General features: G+C 36.3%; 1 protein-coding gene across 1 annotated transcript in view; it reads left to right on the forward strand.

Moving 5' to 3' along the window:
* The window catches only part of LOC112053474 (serine/arginine repetitive matrix protein 2), a 115,103-nt gene that overhangs the window by 25,739 nt on the left and 76,152 nt on the right, over positions 1 to 13,212 (forward strand). The window lies entirely within an intron of this gene.

Raw genomic sequence — 13,212 nt, forward strand, 5'->3', positions numbered from 1 at the left:
TCTTGCTCTTGACATGCGGTCACTTGCCACGCATAATAATAGATTCAAATGATTCATGTGGAGCTTTACTATGTTTGTACAACACTGCTTTAGTTAGCTGGACGATATGCTTCAACACGCTCGCGTATCCGAACGATTAAAAAAATATAACGAGATTAAAAATAAAAATGCTTCGAAGTACGAACCGCGTTCGATATTCAAAATGTTGATGGTAAAAAATGCGTAGTGCGTAAACTGGCCGGCGATGTGTGTGGGTGTAGATTCTCGTTTCAATGTCGAGGCGTTTCAGATTAGGTAAGTCAATGTGCTTACATTGTCGTTATTTATTAGCTGTATCGCGCCACCCGCGCATTTCTCCACAGTAAATTATTAATAAGTAATCTGTCACATTTGTTGTCTATGGATAACATAGACATTGACAATCAAAGATAATGGTCAACTGAATTTAATTATTTTATATTAAAAAAAACTTTCTTTAATTTGTTTGGTAATTTAAATTATCTACACTAGAATAGTGTTCGAAAAAACGTAGTACTTTTGGTGTTCTGTTAAAATAAAGATCTGTATAAAAAACCAAGTTAATGCTCTATGGTGTTCGATAATTTGAATACAATTTTAGGCGGTAAAAACTAACCTCTATCATCGCACGCTCTATTGGTGCTTAAAACTATTATATTTTGCAATATTTATGTTGTTAGCTCTCTGAAGGCCAAACAAACTCACGTACGCGCAAACTCAAACAACACAGATTATAAATATTAAACTGATCTCTTCGCTATTAAGAGTGTGCAATATGTAATTTGGTGGTTGTGCAACAAATGTTTCTGGATCTCAGATTCTGGAAAAGTTAGGAGCCTGATATTTGGGTAAATGATATTTCAAAGTGTTAGCTTCGTTATGACTATACAAAATACACAATTTGTAAAACTTTTCTCGATAGTTTATTTTTTGAAAAATACATCTTTTGCTCACATTTTGCTTTCAATCTCAGGAAAAGCAAACTTATTTTCTTAAATTTTTGTTTTGTATAGAAAATTAGATGTATATCTTGAACATGGCCATTTTGTTTTTCATTATGCTGTTTAATTTTCTTGCAATTAGGTAAAAATGGTTTTGGCGCTCACGTCATAAAATTTGCATCGCGCGTCAATCGCTCCGTGCTTTTCACTCACGTAAAAGTAATTCGGCGTCTCGTTTGCGTTTCGAATTTTATCCATATCGTACCGACGCGCTGCGCGCTCTTAAAAACTCTTCTGCTAAACCTCTATACTCTATAGTCTATGGTTATGAGCGTTAACCGAAAACAAAAGCGTGCCAGTATTGGCGCGAGCGTCGGTACAAAAAAACGAAACAAAGGTTATTCCGTCAGAAGGCTCGCATTGTCTGTTTATCAGGCTATATCTATACAGGCTGCAGGTCTGCATTCCTCGCATGCCAGCGTTTATCATGGATTTGTTATTGCTATACGCGAACCGGTTTCGTGGGCCGCTTTATACGTAACGACAAAAACTATACGGATAAAAAATACTGACGATTTAGTCTGAATGAATAGTGAACCTTTATCGTTCACCCAGTGGCGTGCCAGGTTCTCAACAAGGGTAGGCTTACAAATTATACGATATTGGAACTTCTTTAATGTGAACTTGTAATACGTATGCAGGGTATACAATGTTTTGTTGCATGTATGAAGTGAACGCCACTGGTAGGTGCCTACAAATATTTATTGCATAGTGTACATAATATTTGTTGTAAAGTCTGATGCGAGCGATTAAGTGACTATAAATAATAATAAGTAGGTGTTAAAGGTTGCGAACATTTTTTCAGAAAAATATACATAGTATTTTTAGCTTTAAGCTCTAAATAATATACACAGTACACTTATAGAAAAAATAGTATTTTATAGAATAAGCAAAAAATTTACGAAGATATTATTAAATTATTTGTTGTATATTTATTTTTATAAAAATTGTATTTAACTGCATTTTTCAAGAATTTTTTGTCAAAAATAAGAGTGTCACATGGTTTTTCACATTTCATTTAAAATTACTTATTAGAATCCAACAATACACGCTATTGCTTCTGTCGAAAATTTTAATATAAGAAACATCTTCAACAGTATATAGTACGCAGACTCGATATATAGTACTTATATAACTATATATAATATGTTGCAATACGGTTGGCAACACTATAAAGTTGTCATGTCAGTGCCTAAATAATGTAGTCCAATCTCAAACTTCCGAGTTTTTAGAGAGAGAGAGAGAGAGATTTTGGGAGTGCATGTTAAACACTCTCATTCAAAAACTTGGGAATTAGGATATTAACACACACAAGGTTGTCTCATCGACATGATATATTACGAGTATATACGTATTCTTATCATTATAACACGAAAAACTAAAGAATCTGAAGTTACCTTTTAAAGAGTGAAGTTCATCTAACCTTAATTATACTGACCTGTGAAAGCCGAATTTGGCATTAAAAAAAAATCTTTACATTTTTGTTGCATGTTCTTACATTCATTTCAAACTTGAGTAAATAATAATTTTGTAACTTAATCGTGTTAAATGATATTTTGTGTTTAGAATGTAGTTTTATTTCTTGAGATCGTGATTTTTGCTCGTAAATAAAATGTTAACGATTTTTACACCAAGGTTTTGAGTGTAGGTTTTCCAGTCACGTTTTATAAAGCTAGCGATTCCGGCTTTGCTTGAGGATTTGCTATGTGAAATATTTATACATGAATGATATTATTCTTAAGTATTTAAGTAATTCTTAAAACTTAAAGAAAATAAAATGTCCCCCAATTCCCCATTCCCTACAAATTCCAAGTTATATTCACGAAAATTGGAAGATTCCACCCTTAGAAGTTTAAAGACTTTGAAGAAGAAAAATTTAAGCTGAAATGAATGCTTTTAACGTAAGAAATCGAGTTGTAATCGAGTAATCGAGTAATAAAAAAATTCAACTGACTTCAAAAACATAAAACGTACCAACTGTCCTGAAATGCGAAAAATAACATAATATTACGTTCTACCTGCTGACCACTTTGAAGTAGGTGGTAACCCGGTGATGTATTAATTTAAGCCGTTCTATAGTTGCCCTTACAATTTTTGAAAGTTCCCCTCGACTTCTCCAAGATCCATCATCAGATTCTGCATCAGATTCTGACATGATAACCATTCCAGGAGTATACCCTTTCAAACAAAAAGAGAATTATACAAATCGAGTAACATACACACAAAAAAAATCATAGACTCGAATTAAGAACCTCCTCCTTTTTTTGAAGTCGGTTAAAAATGTCATGAATTCCAACATCTGCATTTATTCAATGAGACTTGAGACTCGGTCGTGGCGTACTCCTAATTGCCGCTTGACGCAAACCAATTGGAAATTGGTATATTGATTCAAGGTAAACACTATTCATTGCGACTTGCCCGTGATCGATTTGCGATGGCCGGAATAAAATATTATTGTATAGCATAACCCGTTGCATTTGGTTATTATTATTACACTAGCTGACACGGTTTCACCGTGTCAGTTCGTTCGGTCAGTCCGTTCCCGTTCCCGTTGGAATACGGGAATAATATATAGTCTATAGCTTTCCTCGATAAATGGGCTATCTAACACTAAAAGAATTTTTCAAATCGGACCAGTAGTTGCTGAGATTAGCGCGTTCAATCAAACAAACAAACTCTTCAGCTTTATAATATTAGTATAGATTATCGTCAACAATTTATATTTGGCTCACTGTTGAGCACGAGTCTCCTCTCAGAATGAGTGGGGTTAGGTTAGTCCACCACGCTGGCCCAATGCGGATTGGCAGACTTCACACACGTAGACAATTAAGAAAATTCTCAGGTCGGTTTCCTCACGATGTTTTTCCTTCACCGTTTGAGACTCGTGATATTTAATTTCTTAAAATGCTCATAACTGAAAAGTTGGAGGTGTTATATTATTACAATGTTAGCAAAATAAATAAATTTATTATGTATATGTATTTGTTTACTGTAATATTAGCCTACTTGAAATAAATGAAGAAATATAGACTTGTTTATAGTTACGGGCGGGGCATATAGTTCGAAGAGCCGATGGACGTTGGGGTCGCAAAATGCTGGAATGGCGACCCCGCACTAGAAAGCGCAGTGTTGTTCGACCCCCCCACCAGGTGGACTGCCGACATCAAGCGAGTCGCAGGGATTCGCTGGATGCAGGTGGCTCAGGACCGTGATGTTTGGAAGTCCCTACAAAAGGCCTATGTCCTGCAGTGGACGTCCATCGGCTCATATGATGATGATGATGATAGGATTTCTTCACTTTCGATGCGCTGTTAAAAATCAATTCGAACCAGTAATTTCTGATTAGCGCGTACAACTCTACAAACAAAGCTTTATAATATTAAAAGTATGGATTAAGTACGTTTCTAGTGACGTCACTATTATCTCATAAAGGGCCTATTATTTCGTGACGAGTATAGGTTGTCCCATTCTGCGGTCTGGAGACCACTTCCTGGTATCGCTAATGTACTTTAGTTCAAATTACATTATTATTAAATAAGGCCCTCACTTGAAGGAAGTGACCATAATTATTTACTTTGGAGTTGGATTAGCCCATATACATATGTTTTGAACTTTCTTTTTCTGATTGGGATGTTATACTAAAGCCACAGATTAAAGAATAATAGGCAGATAGAACGCGTGGAACACGACGGTGTCGTAGCCGCTCCAAATACAAAATTCAACAACGAATACATTCTCGAGTCAGTACGACAGGAAGCGTCGCATCAGTAATTTTCAATATTATTCAAGAAAAATGGCGTCTTATGTTATTAAATATTTTAACAACTGTTTACAAAAACTAATGAAATAAAATAAGACAGAGATTTTTTTTGTATTTATTGATTATTAAGTATATTAATTTACGCAATTCTTGTTAGTGTTATATTTTTAGACAAGACAACAGGGAGTACAAATTATGAAAAAGGTACGAGTAGGTATATGCGGATGTCAAGAAGACGTTTGTTTTTTTTATGGATTTCACCGGCTTCACCACGCTGCTTGAAAATACTCATTCTGTATCTTCTGTATTCTGTGACTATATACATATAAATGTTCTAAGCTTATGAATCAAATTTATTTTCATTAATTTAAGAACTAGTTAATTTTAATTAACATTGTCAACCTTAGCTCCTTATGAACATAGTAATAGGTTACAGCAGCAGCAGCGTGGTGGGTGTAAGTTCCATATTTCCACTCATATACCTACGTTAACACGTTCGCTGCGGCACTGATATTTCTGCACTTTCCTCTCTTACTAAAACTTTATGTGGTGCGGTACGAGGTCCATTGACCTCGTAACTCTTGAAGACGCTAGGCGTACGAGGTCCATTGACCTCGTAACTTTTGAAGACGCTAGGTGTACGAGGTCCATTGACCTCGTACCGCAGCGAACATGTTAAAATACGTTGATACTTTTAAGAATGTTGTGTGAAATTGAATGTGAGAAACGATGCAATGCTTAAGTCCACTTACATTCGCGGAACCTGCCAGTGTATCAACAAAACGCAAGTGAAGTGTCCGGCGGTAAGTGTGAGAAAGTGTTGTCAAGTGTCGAGTGCAAAGTGACTGTTCACTTAACGTGTACCGAGTGCAGTGAATGTGTACTTGCACTTGAACTGTCGATGTATCTATGGTCGAAATTTTCTTAGAAGTCTTATGAACAAAACAAACCCGTCTTGTCACTAAAATCACATATTTCACTTACGTTATACGTAATTTCTAAAGAACAAAGTGTCTAAATCCTTTATTATACGCGTACAGTACGAATTACACCAAAAACTACACCGAATTTACGATTTATTCACATTTATTTTCTGAAAAACAAAATCACAACGAGATTAATTTGCACAGCTTAACTACGATTACGGCAATTTGACATTTCGTAACGCTAGATTGTCTATGAAAAGCAAGGATGGGTAAATAACATCGAGCGTTAACTTATCGATAAATGATAATGAATGATTCTTTAATAATTGATGTGTTGTTAGTTTAAAGATGGAAAATTGATATTTTATAATCATTTTATTTTAAAAAATAGTTTTTTAATGAAAATGTTATACAATAAATATGCTCACGTTATTCTATAGCGTAAAAGATATCTTACGAATAGTAGCATTATTCAAACACTGGTATGGATAACATTAAGTTGTAGCTGTAGAGTAATAATTATGAAGAAGGGAAAATGAGTTTTTTTTTCATGGAAACGCCGTGCTCTATAAGTATTTTCGTAATAATTAACTTTTTTTCTGACTATTTTACATATTTCAAAAATATACATGCAGGGCAGAGTCTACAGTTTTAGTTTATTCAAATACGGTTACCTATACTGGGTGTAAGGGGCATGCTAACGAAAACTTAATCCAGTGGTTCAGTACATGATTCTGAGTCTCTCAGCGTTGAAATTTTTTGTCGGTCTTTTCACGATATTGAAATTTTTTTTACAGTTTTTTTTAACTAATTACAGCTTAGAAGTACTTATTTCATCTATCTCAATACGATTTTTAATAAAAATCGTCAAATCAAGATTTTTAACAAAAACTAGCAATGTAAATTTAATTTGCAAAATGCGCGCGATCAGCTGTTTTCCAAGAGGTCAAATAGGTAGGTCACGACTAATAGGTATATATACAAAGTCACAAACAAACTGCGCTACGTTGTATTGCCGACCGCCGCCGGTGCCGAGTAAAATAATTGCTATCTCTCTCTAACCTAAGCCACGCGGCGCGGTTAATAGGTATTTTCAAAATATTGAAACTTTAGGTCCTTTCGCTAGACGCTACGCCATTTTTTCTTTAGTTCGTGTTCAGCGGTCTGTTGACAAACAAACCAAAATTCAAAAACTTTTGTGTATGTTTTATGTTCTGTTAGTAGTGATTTTCTGTAACGAATACTCATACAATTGTGTCGTTTGTATTGTGTGTGTTTGTGTGTGTTGACTGAGAAGTCTTGAAATGCTTAGATCAAATCAATTCAGTACTCATGAATATCGTACCTACTACGACGACATAACGTCTCGTAAACGAGAAACAACCTGAAGTAAGGTAACTACCTGTACCTAGTTAAAAACTTGTAAAGTATAAAAAATAGGTATTAGATAGGTAAGTGTAGCCAGCCGATTTGCTGTCGATGCGTACGTACCTACGTGTACGTACGCAGTAGATTGCGGAGCGTTGTTATCGCATTATTCGCTGTACATTGCGTGCTCAAAATTTTCAAAATCTGAATTTTCTTATTTCCGACGTAATTGGTATTTAAAATATCGTTGTGGAAACTAAATTTAACCTCTTCATGCAGTTTTCGGTATCATGTCCCTTACACCCAGTATGTACGTGGATACGTGCACACTTTTTTGAAGTATAAGCAAATCTTGGACGTTAGTACGTCCCCAAAAGATTAAAGAAAGAGACGGCCGCGTGGCGCAGTGGGTAGTGACCCTGCTTTCTGCATCCACGGCTGTGGGTTCGATTCCCACAACTGGAAAATATTTGTGTGATGAGATTGAGTGTTTTTAAGTGTCTGTGTGTATTTATACATTTTATAAGTGTATATGTAGCGTATTTATACATTATATATTTATATGTAGTATATAATTGTATATTAATATTATAATATCAACTATCTTAGCATCCATAACACAAGCTACTCTGTATGCTTACTTTGAGGCTAGATAGTGATGTGTATTGTTTAAGTATATTTATAATAATAATAAAAAAAAGATTACCCAATTTCTTAACCACGCGTACCCATAGGCATAAACCGTGCACCGTTCACCGTTTGTGACACGTGATATTTAATTTCTTAAAATGCACACAACCGAAAAACGTTACTATACGTTCCCTTTTAAGATAACGTAGTATAGTAACGGATATTTTAGTTTAGGTATTTCAGTTATAACGATACCTACTTGATATCGTTCCGATGCCCGCCGTTAACTTCTCAACCCTACTGATTGTCTTTGATTCATAGTCGGCCATTATTGTTGTGTAAAAAAGTCATCTAAGAAAATTTCGACCATACGTACAACTTCGAAATTGAATTGCCCTGTTGATCCAGTGATTAGTTAGTGCGGATATGGATCATAAGGTTTGGGTTTGAGTCCTAGGTTGCGTTATTATTTTAATTGTTGGTAGGTATTTAGATTTTCTTCTTTACGTCGTCGTCGTCGCTCGTCAGTTCCCCACACGCACGATTTCACACTCGCGCAGTCTTTCCCTCTATCGCCCGCATATCAAGGAAGTGTTATTTTTAACCGACTTCAAAAAGGAGGAGGTTCTCAATTCGGTCGGTATTTTTAGGGGTCTGATGTATTCGTTTAAGATGAAATTTTACACTAAAAATGGAAAAATAATAAAAATTTTAATAAAAAAAATACAACCGACTTCAAAACTTAAAAACGTACCCACTAAACTAAAAAGTGAAAAATAACATCATAATATGTTCTACCTGCTGATCAGTATGAAGGCGGTGCTTAGCCGGTGTTGTCTTAATTTAAGATATTTCTGACAGGACCACATGAAACAACACTGTCTGCAAAATCTAAATCTATAAGATATTCTCACATGGCTTGAATTAATACATCATCGGCTTCGCACCCCCTTCATACTGAACAGCAGGTAGAACATATTATGATGTTATTTTTCACTTTTTAGTTTAGTGGGTACGTTTTTAAGTTTTGAAGTCGGTTGTATTTTTTTTATTATTTGTTCGAAATATAATAGTGTAGTAGGCATAGAGAGATAGAACTTTATTCAATAACCGTGATAGTAGGTCATTAGTGTCTAGCTAATATATCCTTAACATTTGATAATAATAATAATAATAATAATAATAATAGCCTGTATTAACAATTTACCTTAATATAAAAAACTATACAATATAAAAAAATTACGACACCGGTAAATCGTCTTGCCTTTCGGCATATGCCTCCCCCAAGATCGTCCATGCCTTGCGATCATGAACTTTCCTTTTCCTAAGTGTTCCTGCTGTCATCTTCAAATCATCTTCTTAATGGCCTGTCGCGTTTCCTTTTGTTGTCTCTAGGGTTGCGTACATAACATAACATTTGATAAACGAGACTAAATCTAGGAACTTCATGTCTCGACGACAACCGTTGTGTCCGCTACAGTCACGGTCGGTGGAGATACGGTTTTGCGGTGACGGCGATAATCTCTGTCTAGTGAGAGGTACCTAAACATCTAAAAAGATTAAAAAGAACTGATTAAAAACCCAAATGAATAAAACATTATAGACCACTTTATGATCAAATTTGTAGACGCGTGGTTCCCGTTCCCGTGCGAATACGGGGATAAAATATAGCCTATGACACTCACAAATAACGTGGCTTTGTAGTGGTAAAAGAATTTTCAAAATCGATTGAGTAGATCCAGAGATTAAACCCTACAATACCACAAACTTTACCTGTTTATAATATTGGCTGGTGGGACGCATAGGCCGTGGCTAGTTACCACCCTACCGACTAAGACGTACCGCCAAGGGATTTAGCGTTCCGGTACGATGTCGTGTAGAAACCGAAAGGAGTGTGGATTTCATCCTCCTCCTAACAAGTTAGCCCGTTTCCATCTTAGACTGTATCTTAACTTACCATCAGGTGAGATTGTAGTCAAGGGCTAACTTGTAAAGAATAAAAAAATAAATATATATATTAGTATAGCTATTATTATAATAACAGATACTAATAACAGATATAATAACAGATAATATACCATGCCTACTACGTCGACAAATAATCTGTTTTTATTCGAAACACGTTGAACTTTTGTCCTAAACACCTTGCATATTCGACCGAAACAAAAATGTAACTCTATGCTCAAGTCCGTGTACCGGATCACTCACTTCCGCCGCGGCCCCAAACTATAAAAAGAAAGAAACAAAACAATTCTAATAAATCCACTTGCACTCGTTTTATATTTATTGACGGCGGTTAGTCTTTTGGGGACAGTATAGCGGCCATTTGCCGCGTGAAAAAAAAACAAAAAAGCGTGATTAACAGTTAATAGAGCCGTGATAGCCCTGCGGGTATGACCTCTACCTCCGATTGCAGAGGACGTAGGTTCGAACCCGGTCCGGGCATGCACCCGACATTTCAGTTGTGTGCATTGTAAGAAATTAAATATCACGTATCTCAAAGAAAAAAAAACATTGTGAGGAAACCTGCATACCAGAGAATTTTCTTAATTCACTGCGTGTGTGAAGTCTGCCAATCCGCATTGGACTAGAGTGGTGGACTATTGGCCTCTCATTCTGAGACTTGAGCTCAGCAGTGAGCCGAATATGGTTGCTGTGAACAGTTAATATCTGGGTATAAAATTTGGATTTTTGTGGGTTTTGGTGTTTTTGAGTATCGTAAGCAATCGGTGGTTAGGGACAGATTATCAATGTTTATTGACTTCTAATTTTGACCCTTGATCCAACAGTCAAGCGAAAGGTAGTTAAGGTGTTGGTGAAAACTTTTCGCCAATACCATTAACTGAAATGACTATCGGAAAACCTTCGATTGGCTCAACATTATTCGTCGCCGTTGATCATTATTGTTTATTGCAATTCAGCTAAAAATTAGGGATGTAACAGTGCGAATGAAGCGAGCGATTCCACTTACTTCTTAAACAAAAAAAAAATTAGTAAATTCATAAGAGAAATCAGAATAGGAGAAAGTGTTTGATCAGCGTTCCGCACCGAATAACGCAATGTTAGTAGATACGAGTACCTTATTATGTACATTGTACAGTGATCGAGAATCTTACAAAAATCTATGTAATTATACAAATACTAGTGGATGCCCGCGACTTCGCGTAGATATCAGTTTTCACTTAGTCATACATACACACTTACACATAAACATTCGCCTTTACAATATTAGTGTAATATCCAATTGTTAAGGGATCTCCCGCTGGACTATAATTATGTTGTACCTCCTCCTAACACAGTCTTTCCAGACTAGTCTTAGCCGTTTCAGGGATTAGCCGGAAATACCAGATAGATCATTCATCATCATTCATCATCACTAACAATTAACACCCATAATTGTTAGTGATGATGAACTGTTGAGCATGAGTCTCCTCTCAGAATGAGAGGGGTTAGGCTAATAGTCCATCACGCTGGCCCAATTGGCAGTCTTCACACACGTAGAGAATTAAGAAAATTCTCAGGTATGACGGTTTCCTCTCGATGTTTTTCCGTCACCGTTTGAGACACGTGATGTTTAATTTCTTGAAATGCACATAACTGAAAAGTCGGAAGTGCATATCCCGGTCCGGATTAGAAACCTACGCCCTCCGAAGACAAAGGTCATATCCACTGGGCTATCACGGCTAAGTGCAAAATTACATGTAGACACTTTTTCATTTATTTTTATAACTAACGGACTTCCTGACTTGGCCCGCGACATCAGTGTAAGTTTTCATCCCCTTAACATCGACAGTCAATCAAGACAGTCAATGTACCAATTACCGTAATCATAACTTGAAATATGACAGACAGATTGGAGTAGCATGGTGGGTCAAAGCTCCATATCCCCTCTCCCATGAGCAAGGAGGCCTGGCCTTGTAGTGGACCGTTAGATATGAAATAATGATAATAAATTGCTTAAGACAGTGGTTTCCAAACTTGACTGGACTCCGATCCTCCTAACAAAAACGGACTAAGTTGGGACCCACCTATTTCTTGGCCGTCTTAAAAAGGTTCATAAAATATTAGTAACGCACAGATTAACTACTAGCCTGACTAAAAGTCAGAGGAAAAAAAAACAGTCAGGGAAGCCGTCCGGAAGTTTCACTACGTGGACCAACTGAGTTTGTAACAAAAGTATATTTTTTCATTTGTCATTAATTAACTGACATCATCACAGACAACAATAAGCAATTATTTTAATTTAATAGTTAGACTGTGACCGTCCGGCTGTTAGCCCGATCGGTCAGGTTATCATAAGTCTCAAGGTCAACTCAATATTCGCTCGACCCCACCTCTGGGTCGCAACCCATACTTTGGGAACTCCTGGCTTCACATTTCCCAACTCTTGCAAACATCGGCCATGTGATTTACTGCAGTGGTAATTGTCGTGTATTACAAATAGCCAATACTTTACTCAAATGTCAACAATTTAGATTTTTCGATAAGAAATATGTACATTACTCAGCCAAGGAAATTATTGCAATTAATTGCATTATTCGTTGCAATTTTGTTGCAACAACATCAAACATCAAACATCATGACTGTTTTGACAAGCGTTATTGCAATGTTGTAAAAAATAGTATTTTATTTTTATAAGAATCGTAGCCCGCCATTCCGTATTAAAGTAGCGTGTTGGGTGTAGGCTCACCTATAAGGAGTAAGGCTTGGCCAATGACCCACAGAAGGTCATTAGAAATATGCACTATCCTTTTAACTAATCCAACGGGTTTTAATGTTATAGAGTTTTAGCAATAGAGTAATTCAAGAGAAAAGTCTATATTATGTATGTATAAAAAGTACAGAAAATATATCAGAGACTAGCTGACGCCGCGCGGTTTCACCCGCGTAGTTCCCGTTTCCGTAGAAATACGGGGATAATATGGGTTAACTAACACTGAAAGTATTTTTCAAGTCGGACTAGTAAACTACTAGTCCGACTTGAAAAATTTTGTTTGAACGCGCTAATCTCAGGAGTTCCTGAGATTAGCGCGTTCAAACAAACAAACAAACTAACAAACGTTTCAGCTTTATAATATTACTATAGATTTAAAAAGCTGAGGCAGCGTCAGCCGGGCCGTACGTTTCGTCCCGGTTGGCAGCGGTTGAAACATGCTAAGCCGGGATGGGTCGCTATAGGCATCGATCGTAGATCGTTAGATGGGCCTCAAAGCGTCGCGGAATTGTCATTGGTTTCGCACATTGAGTACGTCATTACTCGTAACACATTTCTCCTTATTCATGTTGTGGCTTGTGTTTTTACACTTCCAAAATGAACACTAAGACATAATTAAGGGATTAAAATGAAAAACCTGGAAATATTTTTTTAATTCCACGTCCACTCACAGCATGCGTTTGTTACGTACTAAGATAAGATGTGCGTGCACGTATTTGGGTAATAACATAAAATTCTGCGTTCTTTAGTATGGATGGGCCCATCTAACGATTTATATCGATGGCTATAGGTACT

This window comes from Bicyclus anynana, chromosome 4, assembly GCF_947172395.1.
Source record: "Bicyclus anynana chromosome 4, ilBicAnyn1.1, whole genome shotgun sequence".
Taxonomy (NCBI): domain Eukaryota; kingdom Metazoa; phylum Arthropoda; class Insecta; order Lepidoptera; family Nymphalidae; genus Bicyclus; species Bicyclus anynana.